The sequence below is a fragment of the Diabrotica virgifera genome, chromosome 3 (assembly GCF_917563875.1).
Source record: "Diabrotica virgifera virgifera chromosome 3, PGI_DIABVI_V3a".
In the NCBI taxonomy this organism is placed as follows: domain Eukaryota; kingdom Metazoa; phylum Arthropoda; class Insecta; order Coleoptera; family Chrysomelidae; genus Diabrotica; species Diabrotica virgifera.
Window position 1 is genome coordinate 198864067 of NC_065445.1, and position 24033 is coordinate 198888099.

The 24033-nt window shown below is 33.4% G+C and overlaps 1 protein-coding gene across 10 annotated transcripts in view; it reads right to left on the reverse strand.

The window, feature by feature from the left end:
• Positions 1-24033, reverse strand: part of LOC114338004 (F-actin-monooxygenase MICAL3) — a 688439-nt gene that overhangs the window by 549194 nt on the left and 115212 nt on the right. The window contains exon 2 of one of the 10 annotated variants that reach the window (XM_050647133.1): positions 13470-13499. The exons of the other annotated variants lie outside the window; for them this stretch is intronic. The gene's annotated coding sequence lies outside the window, so the exon portion shown is untranslated. The remainder of the gene's footprint in view (positions 1-13469; positions 13500-24033) is intronic. 10 annotated transcript variants of the gene reach the window in all.

A 24033-nucleotide genomic window follows, 5' to 3' on the forward strand; every position in this document is an offset into this window, starting at 1 on the left:
TACTTCCAATATAAAAAACAAAACTATAAAATATAGTGAAACTTTCTCAATAAACAGCTATTTCACTACATTCATACTTTTCCCCTTTAGGAATAATCCTTCAACCACCCTCTTGCCACGAGTATTTTCCGGAAAGACCGATATCAGTGACAGTTCTCCTCTATTTACGGTCAGACCTAAATTCTATATTAAAAAATGTGGCCCTATATATTGAGACTTTGGATCTACCCCATTTTAAGCTAGCGCTCATAAAGAATTATTAACTTTAGTTTTTTCGTTTTGCTTTCTTTGTGTATTCTCGAAGCATTAGCAGTCCATGGATCGTGAGGGGAACTGTTAAGATAAATCAATCATTATGATTTATTTGGTTTTAAAAAAAGACAACGTTTTATTAAATTTACGATCAAAATTTTCACAATAATCTTAGCTCTAATATTCGTCTGGGATAAGGAATTTAAAAAAATAACTTAAAATACTTTAAAACTTCTTCTTCCTGATGTGCCTATCCGTGACGAATGTTGGCGATCATCATGGCAATTTTTATCTAATTTGCAGCAGCACTGAAAAGTGCTGGACGCGTCTTCCTGGACCTCACTTTCCAAATATTTTTCCTAACTGGATGGCTTGTAAGAGGGCATATTATCTGGATTCATTTCACATAATAGGCCCGAAGTATTATAACTTTCGAGATTTGATGGCGGTCAGTGCCGCTCGGTTCTTCTTCATTCTTCTGAGGTCCTGCTCATTTGTGACCCAGACAGTACAAGAAAATTTAAGTATTCTCTGATATAGCCTCAAATGCTTAAAATTTGCTGCGCATATCTTCGTTGAAAGTCCACGATTCAACACCATAAAAAGGACAGAGAAGACGTAGTATCGTAGAATTCTTACTTTTATACCAAGAGAGAGGTTGTGGCTCTTGAAGAATATAGAATAGAATAGAAATATGCTTTATTGTCACTGAAAATTTTTACAATTTTATGGACAAAGCTTACGTACAGTCAAAAGAAAACATAATATCAATAACAAATAACAACTACAATTTACTAAAATTAGATAAATCGTCAATATATGTACAGTATAATATAAGACATAAAAGCCAAGACAAAAACAATTTATTGCAAAATTTATATAAATTGCAAATTGAACATACTTCCAACAAATCAAATAAAATACATAAGGAACTGACAAGTTTATGCTACTGCGTATGAAACCCAATTTTCTTAGTTATTCATTAAGAAATTCTTCTATTGAATAGTATGGTCTTTTAGATAGATAGGCTTTTTAGAAGGTCCCCATACGGTTGAAGCTTTTCAAATGCGCGCTTTTTCATTTTATTATGGTGCCGAGGTAGTTATGTGCGTCACTCTTTCTACAGTGGTTTGGTTGAGAGTTGCCCTTCTGTTATCTTTTTCTTGCTAATGATGTTAGCTGTTAGCTTTGCCTTCTTTAAATTTATGTTGAGTCCATATTGTTGACTGCAATACGTGATTTTGTTCATAAGGACTTATAGGTCTTATAAGAGATAGGTCTTATCAAATACTGTATCTTCTGCATACCTGATGTTATTGAGCCGGTACCCGTTTAATAGAATACCATTTTCAGTTTCGTGCAACGTTTCGATACATTTTCTTTCAGAATAGAGATTGAAGATTCTTCTTCTTTAACTGCCATCTCCGCGACGGCTGCTCTGAAAAGTTCATTTGATGTACATCCGTACCATTCTCTCAGGTTGAGCAGCCACGATATTCTGCGTCTCCCTATGCTTCTTTTTCCTTGAATCTTTCCCTGCATAATCAATTGGAGCAAGTTGTATCTCTCTCCACGTATAATATGTCCGAGATATTCCAATTTTCTTGTTTTGATGGTATTTAAGATTTCCATTTCTTTATTCATCTTTCTCAGAACCTCTTTGTTTGTGACGTGTTCTGTCCACGATATTTTCAAAATTCTTCTGTACAACCACAGCTCGAATGATTCTAGTTTTTTCATTGATGCAGCATTCAAAGTCCAACCTTCCATTCCATAAAACAAAATCGAGAAAACGTAGCACCTAGCCAACCTAACTCTTAGCTCCAACTTTAAATCTCTTGTGCAGAGCACTTTTCTCATTTTGTTAAAATTTGCTCTAGCCTTTTCTATTCTGATTTTGATTTCCTGTAAGTAATCTCCTGTGGAGTTGATCATTGTTCCAAGGTATGCATATTGGTCGACTCGTTCGATATTGGATCCGTCTATGAAGAGATTCTCGGTATTTTTTTGAGTTTTCGATATTCTCATAAACTTTGTCTTCTTGACGTTCATTGTTAGACCGTATTCGTGTCCAAACTCCGCTATTCTGGTCACCAACCTCTGAAGATCCTCAATATTTTCAGCTAAGATGACAGTGTCATCCGCATATCTAATGTTGTTAATGGGAACTTCATTTACAGATTGAAGTAGAGAAGACAAAATACAGCCTTTCCTCACTCCACGCATTATTTTCACATATTCGGCGTGTTCACCTTTAACTCTTGAGGTTTGCAGACTGATTCCAGTATATTGGTTATTACCTCCTGCTTCTTTTTAGAATTTGCATCATCTTGGCGTGTTGTACTCGATCAAACGTTTTCTCTTAATCAATCAGACACGCGTATACGTCGCAATTGACATCTCTGCATCTCTGGAATAAGACTTGTATTTAGAACAAAGCCTCTCTCGTATCAACAGCATTTATGAACCCGAACTGGTTGGGGGAAATTTGATTTTCACGTAGCTTGTAAATTCTCTTATGGATTATCTTGAGCAACAATTTTAGATGACTCGTCCGGCTTACTTACGGTATTCTTCGCATTTTTTGGCTCCTGTTTTTTGTTGGAAGTGCAATAAACTCAGACTTCAGCCGTTTTGTTTGTATTTCCCCAGAGTGATATAATGGTGTTAAGTACCTTTATAATAACACAGCCCAACAAAAAATTTGTCTTGCTGCCGAAAAAAAATCAACTGATTTACTGATTTCTGATTTTGGTTAATTCATCCGTGCTGATTCCAAAAATACAAACCTTTTCTTTGTATCAGCTCTAGTTTTCGAGAAATAACATACTTATCAAATTCTTAAATATTCTTATATATCTGTATATTCCACCACTATAATTGCAATATGTTTATAAACAAACTTAACCAATTCTAAGCCAAATGCATACTAATGACTTCTAATTAAAGTGTATCAGAGCATACACCAGATCACTGGCGTCTTTTTATCGACAGTTCCAAACGAAGTTTAAAGTGTATCCTTTTACATATTGGCAACAAATATGGAAGTACATATACCAATTAGGCATTCTACAAAAATGAAGGAAGACTATAAAACAATACCGCTGGTGCTAAAAACATAAGTATGGCCAACATCAGTGGGTGATCTGTGTTGATTTTAAGATGGTGAACTTTCTCCTGGGACAACAATGTGGCTATACAAAATAACCTTGTTTCCTGTGTCTTTGGGATAGCAATAGCAGGGCTAAGGACTAACACTGAAGTAGAAGAAATGGTGTTCTAGAGATACTATAGTTCAAGTAGAAGCTAACGTAGTTAACGAAGCATTGGTCGACCGAGAGAAGATAATATTACCTCCGTTACATATTAAACTAGGGGTGATGAAACAATTTGTAAAGGCTCTAGACCAGAATCGTCCGTGTTATGAATACTTGTTCATCAAATTCCCTGCACTTAGTAAAGAAAAATTGAAAGCCGGAATATTTTATGGGTCTCAGATACGACAACTCATAAAAGATTCGCATTTTACAGAATCGATGACTGAAATTGAATGTAATGCATGGTGCTGTTTTGTGAAAGTTGTGAAAAATTTTCTTGGAAACAATAAATCGGAAAATTACCGTGATATAGTGGAAGAAATGCTTAACAATATTAACACACACGGTTGTCATATGAGTATTACAATTCATTACCTCTACAGCCACTTAAACCGTTTCCCAGAAACTCTTGGTGACCTTACTGAGGAACAAGGGGAACGCTTCCACCAAGATATCAAAACGATGGAAGAGAGGTATCAGGGGAGATGGGGCAATCACATGATGGCAGATTACTGCTGGAGTCATCAAAGGGACCGTACTTTTAAAGCCTTTACAAAAAAATCATAAAAAAGGAAGTTTTTGGGTGACGCCTAATAACAGATTTGAGCTGCGATGCTGGTTTGGTTAGATGAAAACTTAAGTTTTTTTGGCAGATATATGTGAAGTATATTGTTGTACAATAAATATCTTATTTTTTATTCGTGTTTTGTTTATTTGATGGGTAACAGCACTACATTACAACATATATTAGGTAGGTAGTAGTGCTGCGTTAAATTACCCTATAGGTATGTTAGAAATGTGGTATGTTGTATTTTCTGAAAACGATTTGATGGAGCAAATCTGGTGGCATTTTTGGATTCAGCAGACCCAAATTACATAGAAACAGTAAAAAAATGTTCGGCAGCAAACTGTGTGTTTACCAGTGTAATTATTGCTATTGATTCGTTGTCAATTAGGTTGAGTAGTTCTGGTTGTATATTATCGGGACCTTAGCTGTGTTATTGCGTATTTAAAACTAAATAGAATTTAAACCCGAAGTGTATTAATGATGAGAAATTTGTCCACGAACTTCCGGTTCCAGAGTTGCAACGGAAGTACTTTTAAATCGGCGAAATAGTATAAGCGATATATTATTCGACAGGCCTTAGCAAGATGAGAGTAAATATTATACTTCCGGTTAAAAAGTTTATGACTTGGAGTTTGGCAAATGACTCAACAATAGTGAAATCGTATGTCAATCAACGCAAAGTTGCATGAAGAGTGCAAAGAGCGACTTTTGGTTCTATTTCTGGTCAGGTGGGGTAAAAATCTAGGAATTATGAAGTACAATTACTTGTTTTAAGAGAACTTATACAAACAGCAGTTTAATGAAGCACTAAAAAGCTGTAATGAGCAAACAAAATATTTTGTGACAATTACGCGTGAGGTATGGGTTCTAGTATACGAGTATATCACACACATAACATTTACTTTATTGTTGTCAAGCATATAATTTATGAGATATACTATTTACTATTAATGATATACAGTGTCAAATTATGAAGATCACTCGTATTTATTTACATTTTTTATAACTATATACGCCAATACTGATAAAAAGTTGTTTTCACACTCTGTTCGACTTAAGTTTTTCCATTTTTTTGCGTTACAAATTCAAGAGACGAATGTGATGCGAATTCTAAAGGTGAAGTGAGGTGTGAACTAACCAGTTTTTTAATATAAAGTGATACTCTGCGATTTAATAACTGAGTCAGTGAATCAGGATTTACAGTTGTTAAGGTTGATGAGAAAATGTTAAATTTTTATGGAGAATACTAGTAAATTAACGACAACGGTGCTAAGCAAAGGCGTAGCTGAAAGAAATCTTTAGAAGGAGGTGAAGGATAAATGAATGGGTAAATTAATTATCCCATTAATGACGAATAGTTAAAAATAATAAGGAAACCATCTTGCAGAAACCACAATGGGACAGATTTTTTTTTTCAAAAGAACAAATTACAAATACCAATCAGTAACTTTTTTATAGATCCTAACTTACTATACTATCTAATTTAATCTAAGAATCACCCAATGTAATTTGTTACTTAACTTGCACTGTGCATTACACTAATTCATATGGCTTTGTCCTCTTGAGTCTTCTTTTTTGGCTAGAGTTATGCAGAAGCTGAATGACCTCGACTTGTTGGTGCTACGAAAGCCTCTCTTCGTGTTTGCATGCGATCTTTTGTATTTCTTCATCAACATATCCCACACCTAGGTCTCTATGGATATCTTGGTTGCGGATGTACCAAGATGCTTTAACAATGAACCTTAATACTTTATTTTGGAAAATCTGAATTATTTTAACCCATTAGCGCCTACGGATACCATTTGGTATCGCAAATTAGTTAACTTTTACCCCGCCCGGTATTGTCAAAGTCAAAAATATAGAAGCACGTGCGCTGTGTTTACCTGTCCACTGAACAGTTTGACTTTCAGCTTATGCAGGTTGCAGGTTGTTTTACTTATGTTTGGTGGTAATATAGATATTTTTCTGTCACGTTGAATTGCGCTAGATGCGAAAATGGAACATTAATGGGCATAAGTACACTTTTTTTATATTCTTGATTATTTGGACCAAGTCAGATAAATTTAATAATATTTACGACCGCACTAATATGTGTATTGTCAGAGCATACTTTTAAATTAAGTTTATATTACTCATATGGCATAGCCAGCGCACAGTCCCGATTTAAATCCCTTCGAACATGTTAGGGACAGGCTTGGAGGACGTAGTCGAAGGCGGATACCTGCTGCTCTTATATTATGTCAGCTCAAAATAGTTTTTTTTTTTTTAGGAATGGGAAGCAATTTCATAGAATGAAGTTATGAACTTAATTAACAGTATGCCCAGCATAATGAATGCCGTTTTATAGACACGTTGAGGTAATACGAGGTAATAATTAAACCGAGAAGTAATTTTTTACAGTTTTCCTTATTAAAAATCCACGAGGAAAATAAAATTCCTGTAACTGGCTGTATAACATAAATCACAAAAAATACAGGAACCTTTGTAAAAGGTATATTTAAAAGACCCCAATAAGGGTTACATAAAAAACAAAACGTTTTCGGATTAAGAGGTAATCCATCATCAGTGTTAAGCCAATAGCATGCATGCGTGAGCCACCAAAAAGTTATGGGTAAAAACCCTTTAAAGTTGCAAGATCTTAAATGATACTACATATTATTATTAAAATAGATGGATGTTGCAAATATTCCTGGATATTACCCAGGGCAACACAGGACTCTAACCCACGTGGATGTGATATGCAAGGAATGAACCTCACATATTGAAAATTGAGTGTCAACTGTGTTGCCCTGGGTAATATTCAGGAATATTTGCAACGTCATCTATTTTAATAATATTATATGTACATAGTATCATTTAAGATCTTACAACTTTTAAGGGTTTTTACCCATAACTGTTTGGTGGCTCACGCATGCCAGCTATTGGCTTAACACTGATGATGGATTACCTGTTAATCCGAAAACGTTTTGTTTTGTGATGTCACCCTTATTGGGGTCTTTTAAATATACGTTTTACAAAGGATCCTGTATTTTTTTCCTTATTATTTTTATTTTGTTTCCTTGTTATCTTTATTTTGTTTCTGAAGATAATTGAATAAGTACCAATTCGTTAGTTTATTTTTGTTTTGTATTAATTTGTTTTGTACAATTTTCTTTAAATAAAGTTTTTTCGTACGCATTTCCTTTCTAAAATTTACCTTAAAACCCTCTACTAAAACATGCTAATCATCGATAAAAGATACAATAAAAAATAAACTGTGTATCGAAACTTTTATCAAAAATTTAAGAGGTGCCCGTTTTTCGTGCCGGTCAATGTATTTCCTCTGAATAAAACTTAAAAAGAGTAAAGGCGACTGAACACAGCCTTGTCTTACTCCTCTTTTTATATTTATTTCATCCGACAGTTCTTGTTCAACGTGAATGCTATGCTGGAACAACGTTGTAACCGCCAATACTTTCAAAGTGGGTTTTCCATGGAACAACGTTCTAAATGTGCAAAACAATGTACTGCTGACTGTGGGGAATATTATGAGACTTAACTTGCCTGTTTTGGTAGTTTGAAAATTAGTCAATCTTCAACTTTCGGTGTAACAACGTTGTATGTGTTAAAGTGGGTCATCTTTCGCGTCAAAATTTCTGCATGTGTGTTTTGTAAATCAACGTTTTCAATCGTGTAATTTGTCATTTCGAGATAAAATGGATGTTAGTATAACCAATTCAGTGATAACCCAAATTAATCGAGGGAAAAAACGTTTTTTAATTTCAGGTGTACTTCATTTTTTATTTCTAAAACAACGTTTTAACCGCCATACTTCCACACAACAACGTTTTAACCGACGGGGATTTAACACGTTGTTTTATTAAAATATAGCATATAAGTTCATAAATGCTTGATTTGTATAACCTAAGGTTATTTTTGTTGATATTAATGTTATGCATCCTTTAGTCTATCATATTACGCTCATAAATATTTTTTCTACGAGCGTGCAAAAATGTCTACTTTTGCGCACGCATTTTAGTTTAGAAAGTTTCACTTTTCCGCACGCGTGTTACTTTTCCGCACGCGAGTTAATTTAGATATGTTAATATGGCCTTAAGGTGAAACAGTAGCGATCAACAGGTAGCGAAAACGCGTTCTAAGATTGTGGCTGTAATTTTGAATATTTTTTCGAGATATTTGGCACACGTATTCGTAATATAATAAAGAATGGCGGTACAGAGCCCAATTTGAAAAATATATTAATATGTGGAAATTACTCTGTAATTAAATACAATATTAAAAAAACGAGCCTGTACCGCCATTAAGAAGAACAAAAAAATACACTTTCTTCAAATAAACTTTTTTATCCGATGCCTAGATTTTGATAAAAAATTTTAGTAGTTAGAAAATGACACAAAATCTAGGCATCGGAAAAAAGTTTATTTGAAGAAAGTGTATTTTTTGTTCTTCTTAATGGCGGTACAGGCTCGTTTTTTAATATTGTATTTGATTACAGAGTAATTTCCACATATTAATATATTTTTCAAATTGGGCTCTGTATCACCATTCTTTATTATATTACGAATACGTGTGCCAAATATCTCGAAAAAATATTTAAAATTACAGCCGCAATCTTGGAACGCGTTTTTGCTACCTGTTGATCGCTACTGTTTCCTCTTAAAGTAATTATAATACATGCAATAAACTAATATTTAGATATTATTTACTAATTTATTTCAAATATATCTTACTGTGTTCCTGTTTTAATGAAATTAACGCGACAATTCTATGAAATAAAATTATTTTGACATAATATTCGAAAGTCAAATCGGAGACAATAACAGTCGTTTTGAATCATCGTCATGGAAACCAAGATCGTCGTCATGCTAACTAATTATATTGAAAGTTTGGTTTTGACAACCTTGTCAAAGAATTAATTTGTGTATGTATTTTCATATTAATTATATTAATTGATTAAGATTTGGTAATTTTTTAAAGACTCTTAGAAAAAATATTGTTCCTAACTCTTGCAGAAAGTCTCTTTTCCGCACTCGACTGCTTGCCGAACTCCCGCTTCGCGTCGTTCGGCAAACTGCAGTCGCGTGCGGAAAAGAATGACTTTCTGCACTTGTTAGGAAAATAACTATTTTTCTCAAAATTATCAATTATAAAGTGTTTTTTTCAATTTGTCAACAAAATGTCATATTTTCGTTTACTACGTTGTTCCAGCATAGCATTCGTTTACTCTTCCCATTTGATGCAAAAATTTTAATCAATTATAGTTCAATAATAGCGTACAATAATGGAAAACTTATAAATTACATTATGTACTTTCTTTCGACGTTTAAATAAAAACCATAGCCTTTAAAATTATTCAGTGCAATTTTCTCTACTGTGGGAATATTATGTTAAATTAAGCATCTATATATAAAAAGACTATTAAAGCAGCAAAGTAAGAAGTCTATAACCGGTGATGTCACGTTCCACGATTGTATTCATTCTTGTATTCAATGTCAATGGATTATTCAGTTAAATCCTCAACCTCCATTAAGAAATCTTTGTTCGACCTCGATTTTTTATTTGATAATCTTCTTCGACAACGGGAAATATTACAATAGTTTTACGTTATTTGGAAATCGAAATATGTATTTTGAAGCAGAAACTCTGATTTATGACTGCTCTGGCATTTAAGAAGTTTATGAAAATATTTATCCGCGGAGGTTCTTCGTTCTATAAAGTTGTGGTCAGATTATTCTTAGACGAGGCAATGAAGATGTAAAAAGCCCAAAATCTGCCAAATTTTTGCAGTTGGATGTATCTTAATGAAACTTGTTGCATTCGATTCATAAGTGATGGTGACGAAATCAAAATTGCATTTAAACTTACATAGAAGTAAAAAACTTCGATTTGTATAATTGTATAAAATTTATTGGAACTTTAAAAAAGTCATCCAAATGGGATAAAAACATCAGAACGTTTTCGATCTAGTCAGATTATCATCAGTGACATTCTGCGTAGTAATTGAAATTAGCCTACTAGTTGAAATTAAGACATCTACCCCAGGCTGTGGGTGAAAAAACGTGATATAATTCAAGAATTTTTGAAACCTATCAGGTGTTGTAAAGGACCATGGCAGGAATAACTTCTACTAAAATGTAACCAAAAACTTTGTGCGGTTTTTTATTTATGACGTTTTTCATTTGTTATTTGCAATTTTTAAAGATTTTTGATTTTGCAGCTTAGGATATTCATTTTAGAGAAAAACTTTTAAATAGAAAATAGTAGTAGATTAAAAAGCCTACAATTTGAGCTATGGCAGGTTTAATTTCGTTAATATGTTATTGCAAAACAGCCTGCGATAAGTCCAAAATGGCCGTTTTTTGCAATTGTAAAAATTATTGTAAAAATAACTTTTCTATATTTTTTTAAGGCTTTAAAATGAAGACCTTTCAATCTTAAACATTAAAAAATTTGTAGAGCCTGATTGGTGAACTTGTTGCTTAAATACTATAAATTGTTTATCCCAAGGGGTCAAATGTCAAAGGCTATAACTTTTTGAAAAAAATCGTAGAGCGTTAATCCTAGATCCTCTCTCTTTCTAAAGACTTATATTTTCATATTCTGATGTAAATAAATGCGTAAAACATTTTTCAACCTCCTATTTCGGGTTTGAAAATAAGGGGGCAAATTTCCTTATAAACATTTAGAACTGAAGCAGTCCCTATACATCCTATGAGTTTCTAACTTGCAGATTATTGTTGCTGAAGACAAAATAAAGATTCAAAACAAAATAAAAATATTTTCTACGACCAACTGAAGCCGAGATACAGGGCCGTAACTACCATTGGGACAACCGGGGCAGTGCCCCGGGGCCCCTGGCCAAGAGGGGCCCCGCAGGGGCTTTGTTTGGTTGGCCGTGCATAGATTTTAACGAGGAAAATAAAAATATGTATTTTAAAGCCGATCCCAACGAAATAGTTTCAAATGACACAATTTTAAAAAGACCTTACATATGCACCCTAGACCTCAACATAAAGTTGAGGCGGCTAAGCTGGGTCCCCCGAGACCATAACATAAAAATTTAAATTATTACCTAGGAAATTAGTTATTTTGGCATAATAAATCCTAAAATGACATTGGAGGAGGAGGCCCGGGCTAAGCTGGGTCCCGAGACCTTTCGTAAAGATATAAATTGTTACTGAGAAAATTAGTTATTTTGGCGAAACAAAAACTAAAATGCAACCGGAATATGGGCCCCCCGTCTCAGCTATATTGTCTTAACCAATTTACCCCAGGCCACATATTGGTACGTGAAAGGAACCACATTGTAGCCGAACAATGTACTTGCATAAAACAGATAAGATGGTACTTGCAAAATTATTTAACTTAAAATAAGGTGATTTCAAAATGTTTTGTGTTGGTCAACTAAAATAGCAATATATAGGTACAAGAAACTTCCGTCATCAAATTCATTAAAATGAGTTTTCAAAGGGTTAAATATCAAACAATATCAAGATAAATCCCAGACCCCACGGTAGGGGCCCCCAGATCACGTTTGCCACAGGGCCCCCAACATCGTAGTTACGGCCCTGCTGAGATAATTGTTTTTGTTTTATTAAATCGTAGTGACTTTATTTATAACAATTAAGAAATTATTTCACAGTCATTGACTAAAGAAAGACTTAATTATCTTAAAATAATAGTTATTTATGAAACAGTTCGTGAAGTATACTTTTTGCGAACGCACGCGATGTTTAGAGCTCAAGCGAGTGCTATACATCGCGCAAGTTCGCAAAAAGTACTTAATGCACAGTTTCATACAATATTTTATCTACGATAAACAAATAAAAAAACTGTAACTCTTCGTCACTGGAATTCATTTCTATTCTACTTTGACATTTAAAAATTTTAACTTCTTTCAAACCACAAAACTGTCAAAACTTTTGTTGTAATTTATTGCTCACATGTCATCACCATGACAACTCGAAAGTTAAGGATATTTGATTATATGAAAGTGTGTCAAAAAACAGTGCGAAAAAGTAAATCCCATTTAAAATACATTGTTACTTCACGCACACTTTAAACCCTTCACGCACTGCTATCTATATAATGACAGTTTTCACAAACCAAAAACTTATACATACATAATATGAGATAGAGTAGATAAAAATTATTATAAACGAAAATTACATTTAAATATTAAAAATGATTTTTAAGTGTAGTGCAGATTATTTTTCTTTGCAAATGTGATTTATTGTGTCGGGTGCCCTTAGCAACGGTTAGCAACTTATAGTACATTGAATCACGGATTTTACTCCAAATTTTAAAGCACCGCATTGATTGACATGAAATTTGGCAAACACATAGATAACATGTCAAAGAATAAAAATGATATTGGGCCTCTGTGTGCTTTTGCCCTGGGGGTGAGTATCAGCCCTTATAAGGGGTGAAAAAATATACGCTCAAAATAAGTTCGGAAATGGATAAAACGTCCAATTCTAAGCACCTTTTGTTCTATAGCATTTTTTCAGTAAGTTAATACTTTTCGAGTTATTTGCAAGTAAATACCTTCATTTTTCAACAAGAAAAAAACACGTTTTTAGGCGGTTTTTGGCAAATAACTCAAAAAGTAACTATTTTATTGAAAAAAAAAACACTCTTAACAAAAAATATAGAACATTAAAATTTAAACAAATGATGTATGCATGAACTCTCTAGACCCAGAAGAAACAAAATTCTAACTAATGAAAAATAGGTTCATATCCGTCAAATTTCAAAGTGAATTATTTCAACGTGAAATATCCAAAAAATCATGCATTTTTTGCAAGAATCATTATAACTTTTTTAAAGTGTTTAAAAAAATATGTGTATCTGTTTTTTAAAAACGTTTGTAGCATCAAAAGTAAGCAGGTTACGCTCAAAATAAAGTTGGTCTCTTTTTTTTGTCAAAAAAACGCGGGAAAGTCAGCCCCTGATTAGCATCAAAAATGAAATTAATCCTTTTTACTTCATAAGTTGTTTTACTCGTGTATGTGTCATTTATGTCTGTAAGTTTCATTGGTTCAAGGTGCTTATTTTTGAAGGGACTGTAGTTGAAAAGACTTGAACTAGTCAATAATCACGAGTGTATGCAAATTTAGAACAGCCATATCTTTTTGCCAATTTTTGCCTTACAAAAAAAAACAAAAAATCCAAAATATTCAGAAAAAGATATTGCGATATTAATTTATACAATTTAGGTCACGATTAAATCAGGATGGTAATATTGGCTCTGTGCTAATCCCGGTGGTTACATGGCTAAAGAGCTTTACGTCACGTACCTTTTACTGCTGCATAAAATAACTAGTACTTACTAGAACATCTTAGCTGAATAAGGCACTCACCTAGAAGAAAAAAAATATTAATCTATGATTTAAGGAACAGAACAATCTAGTAATAGTACGATTATAATAATGACCTTAAAAAACTGATATAGGGTATACCCCCCGTTAAGATGGACAAAATGCCCTCACTCTATTTTGTCATGTTCTTATGTTCTATGTAATTACAAAATAATACTTAGCGCAATTTGACCTCTCCACCCCACCCCATTCTCCTTTCCACCCCAAAAAACCACATTTTTCTTTTTTTAGGGTGGAAGAAGTCGATTTAAAAATTTCAAAAAATTTACACGCATACAAAACTGCTTTTGCAAAACATGTCTACTTTTTATAGACCCGTAGGTTGAGTGCAATACTAAACTAAATTTTATTTGAACTAAGCTTTTATTGGAACAACAATAATAAAGTCGCAAAAACTTAAAATATATGTATGAGTTTTAAACCACGTTTTTATCAACTGAAAAGTAAAAAACGGGATAAAGCACTAGCGAGGGGAGCAAGCGTAGCTTTGTTATGGTTTACGCACGGAGCATTGGATATTATTTAATTTTAATCTATTTTATTTTAATACATATATCTTATTTTTTTATTTTAATTTGTTGTATTTTTTAAATTTATTTTCTTTTAATTTATTTAATTTTAATTTATTTTACTTCTGCCGTTTCAGTAGTAAACGTTTTTACAGTCGTTAGAGTATTTACTATGCTTCCAAAAAAGCAAAGAAAGAAAAAGTAGCGTGTAAAAAGCATTGGCTATTATTTGTTGAGTATTTTTTAAAACAAAATTACGAAGAATAATAACATTTACTTCAGTTGTTGAGCAGTGTATAGTACATTAACATTACTCAGGAAAAACAAGTGAAAGAAAAATTTAAAATATGGTATTTTCTATAGGTACATCAATATTACTTAAAAAACCTATTCTTTTATTAATCGTACTTTATGCGATACTCTGTATATTTGAAAATAATTTTAAATTTTTTTATCTCTCATAGTCATAACAGAGAAGATATTTTAACACTGGAGTATAGATGGATCACCCTGTATGATTACTACATTTTTTAAGCGAAGCTTTTATAGTGATGTTGTTCTGAAGCTATTTCATTGTGGCATTTTTACGATTAACTATTTAGATGGGAAATAAGTGACAATTAAATTGAAAAAATAATTATTTAACGTTTCGACGCCCAAATCGGGTGTCGTTGTCAAAATACTACTAAATTAAACAAAAATGTTGTTGCTAAGTAAAAAAATTCTTCCAATAATTTATTTAATCTGACTCATTTATATTGGCAATTCAGACGTATATTATACATTTTAAAGTGGAAGACTTTAAAATGATATCGCCAATATTTATGAGTTGCGTTCCTAGGACGACTTTACTACAAGATAGTTCATTCGATTACATTAAATCAATCCCAACTCAAGAATATCCGTCACAAAAAAAATCACAGCATGTGATCTGTCTTTAAAAAGACAACCAAATGCAACGATGACAGTAAAATTCTCGCGTTAGAGATTCCATAGTAAATCACTAGGGAAAACCAGGAAAAAACCTTGTGATACTATCCCGACATCGTAAGTATTTGGTCTTACATTTAATTTACTTTCATAAACTAATACCAAATTCTGACTTTAATATGTTTAGATTATAAATAGTATTAATAATACATAGATATACAATAAGTAATACTAAAATATAAAATATGTACTAACTCTATATGTTATTGACTTACTAATCGTGGTATTTTCTTTCGACTGACTTCCTCTTTCAGTATGGGTAACCACATCCTACTGCATTCTACCCAGGAATTTGCGACACAATTGGTTTCATTTAGCATAATTAGAGCCGCTTCTTTGATTCTTCTCTTTTTACTATCTAATTCTTTCAGGACTATACTTGAATCTCTCCATTGAACTCTATGTTCATTATCCCATGCGTGTTGACATATTTGAGATCTATCAAATTCTCTATTTTTAATATAAGACTGATGTTCACTTATTCTAACGTTTAATGGTTTTGATGTTTCACCTAAATAAAATTGTTCGCATTCACAAGGTATTATAAATGGTTTTATAATGTTTAATAAAAATTTTGATAGTTCACTACAAGGAGAATTGATGGTACAGTAGAGCGTCGATTATCCGAACGTCCATCAACCGAACGACCGGTTATCCGAACTCCCGACTCCCGCGCTCCGCACTCGAGTACTGAGCAAGCGTTAGTAATTAACGCTTAAAATATCTTCAATTTTCTTCAATTCTGTATCCAAAAATATGTTGTTGCAAAGACTGCACTTTTTTGTTTAATTGCTATTTGTCATTATCAAGGTATAAACAAATATACAGTTATATAAATATGGTTTTTATTCACTTGTGGATAAATATGTATGACAATCTCAATATAGTTCGATTATCCGAACAGATCGGTTTTCCGAACGCCCATGTCCCCCAATTAGTTCGGATAATCGACGCTGTACTGTACTACAAATGGGTCTAAGTCTATGTAAGTGGTATGTTCGCTTTTATGAATTTTCGGCACTCCATAAAAATGTGGTGTCTTACTGTAGTGAGGTGTCATTAATTTTCTTTGATAGTATGTTAGATCATTTTAACGTCGAAACGTTAATAAAATTATTGAAGTTATACTTCTTTAGGCGCGATTGAGAGTAAAATTTCATAATACTGCGCGCATGCGCACACAGACAGTATGGCGTTTATTTGCTAAATCTTTCAAGTTATGTATAAATATATCAGTGCAAGAAAAGGTGTGAAAAGAATATATTAGTGTTTTTAGTAAATATATTTATTATAATTTTTGTGTCTTTGGATTTGTCTTCCTCAGGAGTAATATGAGTATTATTAAAACATTTTATTGTATATTTACTTCACCTTGTCTGTTTGTTACCGTGAATTGTCATTAGGTACGTCCGAACCGATACAGACACAGTCCTCGTAGCGTATTTGATATAGCATTCGGCTAGAGATCGAGAGGTCTTGAGTTCGAATCCAGAGCAATCCTATACTTTTTTTTATTTTTTTTTTTTTGAAAGCGGTAAGCACAAAATTAGTTTGGTGTTTAAAAAAAATTAAAACAAACTGTTTAAAGTATATTTATTTTTAAGAAATCATATAATAGAAGTATAACTTCTTACGTGCGTACAAAGTACACACATATTCTTTTTTTTTTTTTCAATTTAATTGTGGCTTATTTCTCATCTAAATAGTTAATTTTATAGTGATGTCTTAATTTTTCTCTATAGCAAAATGAAAAATCGTCACGACACGTGGAATATATGGAAGATTCAATTTACTCGACAAGGTCAGTCCGAAATAAAAATATAAAACATTTCATTTAATTATAAAACAAATATATATGTTACAGGTAAAGTTAGGTAAACGGGTTATATTAGGATTACCAGGGTAAAGTGCGAAGTACTCGCCAGGTTTTGGTAAAATTTTATTTTAATCAGGCCTGAGTTTTATTTTAATTTATTTAATTTTTTTTTCTTTGGAGTTGTATGACTACGGGCCCATCAAGGCTCATTCGCCGATTCACCAGTTTTACTCATTTATTTTACAATATATTTTCCTATCTCACAATACTCACAATATTGTGAGATAAAATGAACTTCCATCAAGTAACGGTCGAATCCATCAAATACTTTCCTATACCTATCTACTTAACATTTTCTATTCTACTTATCCTACATAATTTATAAAGATTTCATTTTAATTTAATTTATTTTATTTTAATTTATTTAAGTAATTTATTTTATTTTAATTAATTTAGTTTATTTTATGAAGACACGCGCATTGGACTGTTTAACTACTTCACGTAGCAAGATCTGCCGTTTCAGTCGCTACATCTAGTATAGATGGATCAACCTGTATACTATTACTGCATTTTTAAAACTGTATTTCTGAAATATATTCATCTGACATCGTTAACCCGTTTGTTTATCTCTGGTACGTAGTAGCGTCGTAGTTTCCTCATATTTTGTCGTTTTATATTTGTCTGAAACGCCGGGTCTTTCTCCTCTTCCTTTATTTTGGTCGGCCGCTGGAAAACATTAGGCGCAGACTGAACAATTTTAAGTATTTACGGAAAACGTTGCGAAAAGCTGTACGTCTGTTTCTCGAATAGTTTCTAAACTCGAGAATAAATCATGAGAACATCAGACCTGAAATATTATAGCGGTATCGATTTTCAAAGCGAGAAAGGGTTTGGTGTTATGTTGTAGTTTTGTACGGACGGCGATGTGAAAACTTAGTATAGTAATCAAAAAATATATTTTATACAAAACTGTTTGTGGACGGACACATTGTCGTTTATTATTTTTAGTAATCGTAACGTATATCCTAATAGTAGGGGAGGAAAGTATGCTAAATTTGCAGTTACTCGAGCGCTATGAGGACCTATTGGGTTGTGAAGAGTAGGTCTTAAAACCAAAAAAAGTTAAGTTTTCCATAAAGTAAGGGACTTTCCATTTTTTAATTTAATTTTCCATTTCCAACAATCGTTTTTCCGATTATAGCGCTATCTGTCCATAATTTGAAAAAATGTTTCGAATAAAAGTTGCGTATTTTTACGTAAAAAATCAAAATCTGCAATAAAAATTGTGGCTCCTATGTAAGATTTTAAAATAACCCCTCACCCCGACTCCGTGGAGGGTCGTGTTTAGTGCCATTCGATAGATTTTTCAAAAATACTGAATACGTGTATTTTGCAGTTTTTCGATCTGATTTTTTGAAGTTATACTTCTTTACGATCGAGAGTGAAATTTTATAATACCGGGCGCATGCGCACACAGACAGTATGTAGTTCGTTGCTAATCTTTCAAGATATGTATGTATCAGCGCAAATAAGTCACTAAAAGGATATATTAGTGTTTTTAGTAAATGTATTATTTATTATAATTTTTGTCTTTGGATTTGTCTTCCTCGGTAATAAGATATTTTATAATAATAGTAAGTATATTTAAAGTATTTTTGTATACTTCACTTGGTCTATTAAATTTGTCAGTATGTATGAGAAATCTTGTAACCTGTCAAAGCGAAGGGAATATAGCTCAGTGGGAGAGCGTGTTACCGGAGATCGAGAGGTTCCGGGTTCAAATCCCGGACGATTCATATTCTTTTTTTTTATTTTTGGTATCGTTGTAATAAAATTTTTTAAAAAGTGGTAGGTAAGAAAGTTAGTTTAATATTTAAATAAAATACAAATAACCTGTTAAGTATATTTATTTCTTTGAAATTATACAATAGAAGTATAACTTCTTACGTGCGTACAAAGTACACACACATTCTTTTTTTTTTGGCTACGTGTTTGCCAAAAAACCGTGAGTAAACGTACTATAAACCGTTATTTTTGCAATAATTTATTAATAACAAAGTCGGAACGTGGTTTAAGCTATCACGACTAGTGAAAATCGATTTAGCGTATAAAAATACTATGAAAAAGACTACAAACTTGCTGTAGATAATGCATTTCGAGCTTTTCGGCGAATAAACAATAATTTTGTTATTAACAAAATAAGAACACATTTTGAGTAATTGCGACTAGTCACATTCGATTCAGCGACCAAAAATACACCAGAGAAGACCTTAACACTACCAATTTATGTACAGGGCTTCTAATAATTTCTGAAAAACACCTAATTTTACCACAATTTACGACCCAAAAAACCTAATATGTACCACCATCAAATCGCGGCGAACTAAAAGTGTCCACGGGACCTCCTATGTTGCGATAGGGATTGCAATCCAGCAGCATTTTCAATCCAGCTGGATTTTTGCAAGATTGGCCTGAATCCAGCTGGATCCAGCGCGAATCAAGCAAAATGTGGAATCAAAATAAAAACACGATTTCAATGTTTTTTTGTCTGTATTCTAAATTTCTAAACAACAGAAACATGAATTATTTAGTTTTTTTAGAAGTGAGACCTTAAAAAACATAGGCCTAACCTACTGCGCATAGAACTGCACATACAGCTGGTTGCGGAAAAAGCCCTTTCGGCTCTATACTGGTCGGTTTTAAGATCATTAAATAGTCATAGACCATGGACAAATTATCGCCTTTCACTCCTTCGGTCTCATAAATGGTCATTTCCTTTTCCAAAATCTTTTTGAGAATAAGTTTTTTTTGGTTATAAAAGTTTTCTCTTTCTCGTTTCAATTCAATGTGAAGTTCTTGTTCCAGTAAAATTGACCGGTTCCAGATTAGTGACTCCATTATGTCCTCTTGCACTAGTTCCACAATCACTTGTTTATTTATAAGACTCAACAAATTTTTCATCTTTTTCGGCATGAGGAAATAACCAGGATTGCTTAGTCCTTCGCCATACTTTTTTAGATTTTGTAAGTCCACTAATGTACCTGTAATTTCAGAGAGGCACCATTCCGCGATTCTGTTGGTAGTGCTTCAGATATATCGGCACTAAGGCTAGAGTCCTGGCTATTTAGTTTGTCTAAGGCAAATTTCATGGTTGTGTCGGCCGTTATCAAAGTCAACTCTCATCTGCAAAGAGCTTTTATAGCCAGTTTCACCGGTTAAAAAGTGGCGATCAACTCATTGATTATTGACCATTCGCCAGCAGAGAATTTATCTCAGAATCAATGGGTGCGTTCGGACGACCATAGCGGCTGGCTGTCAGCAGAAATCGGCTGAGTGGTTGTATCCAGCCGTGATAGGGAAAGCTTAGTAAATCTCTCAGCGGCTGGCTTCCAGCGGTGACGTCTGACAGCTACTGCTGGCTCAGCTGTCCAGCCGCTGTGGTCGTCCGAACGCACCCAATGTCTATCAACGCTTTATCGATGCCAACTTTTAGGCTGTAAAAGCTTTTTAGCATACTCAGCTACTGCTAGCGTCATAGAATGGCGAGTTGCCGACTCACGGCTTTGAATAAAGAGGCTAATGAAGACATTAAGTAACTTATTTCGAATTTGACGTGTTTGCGGATCCGCGCTGCTGGATCCAACACGGTTTGCTGGATCCAGCATGTAAAAAAAAGCGCTGGATTGCTGGATGCTGGATCCAGCAACTGCAATCTCTTGTTGCGACTAGACTACGTCTAGAGAAGATCGGTTAGAATATCAAGAACGGAGAGTTAGAGATGAGAATATCACAGAACAAAATATGATTTCAGTACCCAATCATTACATCGAAAGGAAACAACTTCTCTGGATGCAATTCAATTGGTTACAAAATCATCGAAAAAAAGGGTCGCCCCAAAAGAACTGTGGCGAGGAAATTCGTAAAGCTATGAGTGTGAAGACTTAGAGCTTAGAGGATGGACAATGGAAGAAATTGTAGTCCAGATATCGGACAACGTCTCCACACGTTTTAAATCGCTTGTGTCCCTAAGGATTACCTGCTCGTCTATTTTCTATTTAGTATCTGAACTGATTTTGTCTTGTTTGTTTTGTTTTGGGCAACATTTTTCATATGCTTCTGTATAATTTCAAGTATGGCTTCATGTATAATAAAATCAATTAATAATGTCACAATTCTCAGAAAATGTCGCACAAGAAATGTACGCTATGATAATTTTATGAAGAAATGCAATATGAACGATAAAGTAGGGGTCGGCAACCGTTTGATAATCTCCTGTTCAAGTTGAAAACCGTTCAGCATGTCCGGTATTTTATTATAATACTTCACCATTGTAACAAATTACTATGATGTTCTAACACCACGTACCATAAATACTACAATCTATACGAGCTCTATGGTTATTAACTGAGATATCTAACGATGATGGAATAAATTGTTAATTTTGATTCTATTGGTTAAAATCTTCAATTATAATTTTTTTAATAACATCCAATGTTTATTGCAATCTGTCTCATCACAAACAATAAGCAATATGCATAATTAATGTAAAATAACATAGAGGGAAGCCGCCCAGTGGCGAGCACCCTGTAAGACATATAAAATTATAATTTTAAAATACAACATAACAATTACTTGGAACATAATAGATAAAATTTAGTATAGTAGACAGCACAGGCAATAAATATGATTATTAGAAGGCTAAAAACAAGAATAAAAATACGAAAAGAGTTTAAAATATCACTGAAACTAACACTTGATTATTTCACCTCACTATGACACTGCACTACTGCACTCTGTTTCTCCAGATATACTAGAGGTCCAAAGGGTCAGGTCTTTTTAGTCTTCTTTCCTGGGAAATGTTGAGCAGGTCCGTGGCAAGCGGATTTGGATAGCAAGATAGTCTGGTCTTGTATGTAGAGTTTACAGCAGATATTGCTTCGCCAACAGTTGGTAGCTGTAGATAGTGGTGTAATCTGTGATTCGTAACATACCAAGGAGCATTGCAGATCTGGCGCAATACTTTTAATTGAAATCGTTGAAGCTTTTGAATGTTCCTGTAGATTAAGCTGAGTTGAAGACGATTTTCCAAATATGGCTGCCCCAATTAAGTTTACTATCCAAATGAATTCCGAGGTATTTTACGACTGTATTGACTGGTAGTGGAGTGTTATTTATAGAAACAGGTGGGCCGACACCTGTTTTTAAAGTAAATGTTATCTGTGTTGATTTTAAACTGTTGACTTGGACTCGCCACAGTTTAAGCCAGATCTCTAGTTTAAGCAGATGATTTTGCAATACCTCGGATGCTTCCCTTGCTACAGAATTTGAAGCCATGATAACTATGTCATCCGCATATGTAGCAATTGTTGTATTATTGGTGGTTGGGAGATCTGATGGGTATATTAAGTAAAGTGTTGGTCCTAAATATGCTTCCTTGTGGAACTCCAGAACATATTGGAAACAGGTTGGTAATTTCCCCACCTCTTTTGACTTGAAAAAATCTATCTGTCAGATAGGATCTTAATAGAGAACTTATGGGATAAGGAAATATGGATTTAATTTTGAAGATATGACCTACATGCCAAACTTTGTCGAATGCCTGTTAGATGTCTAGAAATGCAGCTGTACAGTAATTTTTGTGTTCGAGCGAATTCCTGATAGTTTTTACCACTCTATGAATTTGCTCGATGGTACCATGTTGTTTTCTAAAACCAAACTGATAATTAGGTAAAACATTGCCGCTATCTAAGATAGGCTCTAGTCTTCTCAGGAAAAGCCGTTCAAATACTTTGGATATAAGGGCAACAAGCTTATTGGACGATATGAAGATACTTCCGCGTGATCCTTATTAGGTTTTGGGATTAGAACAATTTTAGCTACTTTCCATTGGAGTGGAAAGTAACCTGTTTTTAATATTGAATTAAATATATAGGTAATTAAACTTACACCTTCGTTGGGTAGATTTTGTAGTACCAAACTAGATCATATCCAGGTAACTTCTTATTTTCCAGATTATCAATTACTTCTTTAACTTCGGATTTCTTAAAAATTTTAATGGGCGGAGCCATTTGATATGGTGCGTTTACGACTTCATGAATAACTTCTTCTTCTTCAGCTGATACTTCCCTCGGATGCGGTTAAAATACCTCGCATAAATGATTTGCGAAAGTATGCTTTATCTTTGTCAGTTTTAGCCCATGTGCCATTTGGTTTCCTGATTGGCATATTCATTTGTTCATTGTCTTCAAGTTTTTTTGTTTGTTTCCATAGATAATAATTTGTATCATCTGCAGGTGAGAGGTTCTTTAAATAATTGTTGATTCCATTGTCTTTATGTTGGATTAAGATTCTTTTGAGTAATCTGCAAGATCTATTAAGATTTGTTTTATCTTCTGGGTGCCTAGTGAGCTGCCACCTCTTTCTTGTTTTCTTTTTTCCAGTATAAGTGTATTTATTTGAGCAGGATACGACTCGGAGTTGTGTGTAGGTAATTTCTGGGGTGGACGACCAAGCAGCTTGCTGAATAATTGTAATTAAGTGAGAAACTGCATTTTCTATGTCACTGTCACTTTTAAGAGGCAAGTTTAGGTTAATGGATGTTTTTATTTCGTCTCTATACATATTCCAGTTTGTTATTTTATTACAAAGTGTTAAAATTTTAGGTTAAGTTAAAAAGTTAAGTGTCAATTATAATGAAAACCTCTACTATTAACAGTCTTGGCGCCAGCTAGATCACCGTAGCCTTTTCAATTCTGATGGGCAAACCCAAGTAATTCCTATGTATTTTTGGCTGCTAATTACGAATTACGTGGGTGAATTTCGATCCGAGTGGTCAAACAATTTTTATAAACAATTTCATTTTTTTTTTCAAAGAGTAGCTCGTAAACTAAAAAATATATTTTTCAAATAAAATTTGTTTCTTGAAAAAAAAGAAAGAAATGGCATTTGGTAAACTTTAATCCAATAATTAGAACTCAAGCTATTGCAAAATTAGTGCAAAATATTTTGATATTTTACTTTTTCGATCGTAACCCGACTACTACGCACGCAAATGAGCTTCAGAGAGACTCATTTTAAAGTGTAATTTATAGACTTTCAAACAAAATTTGTTTTATCTTTATCTGTATTAAAGTTATACCCGTAACTAATTTAACGAATTTTGCTTGAAAGTCTTTAAATTAGGCTTTACAATGATATTTTA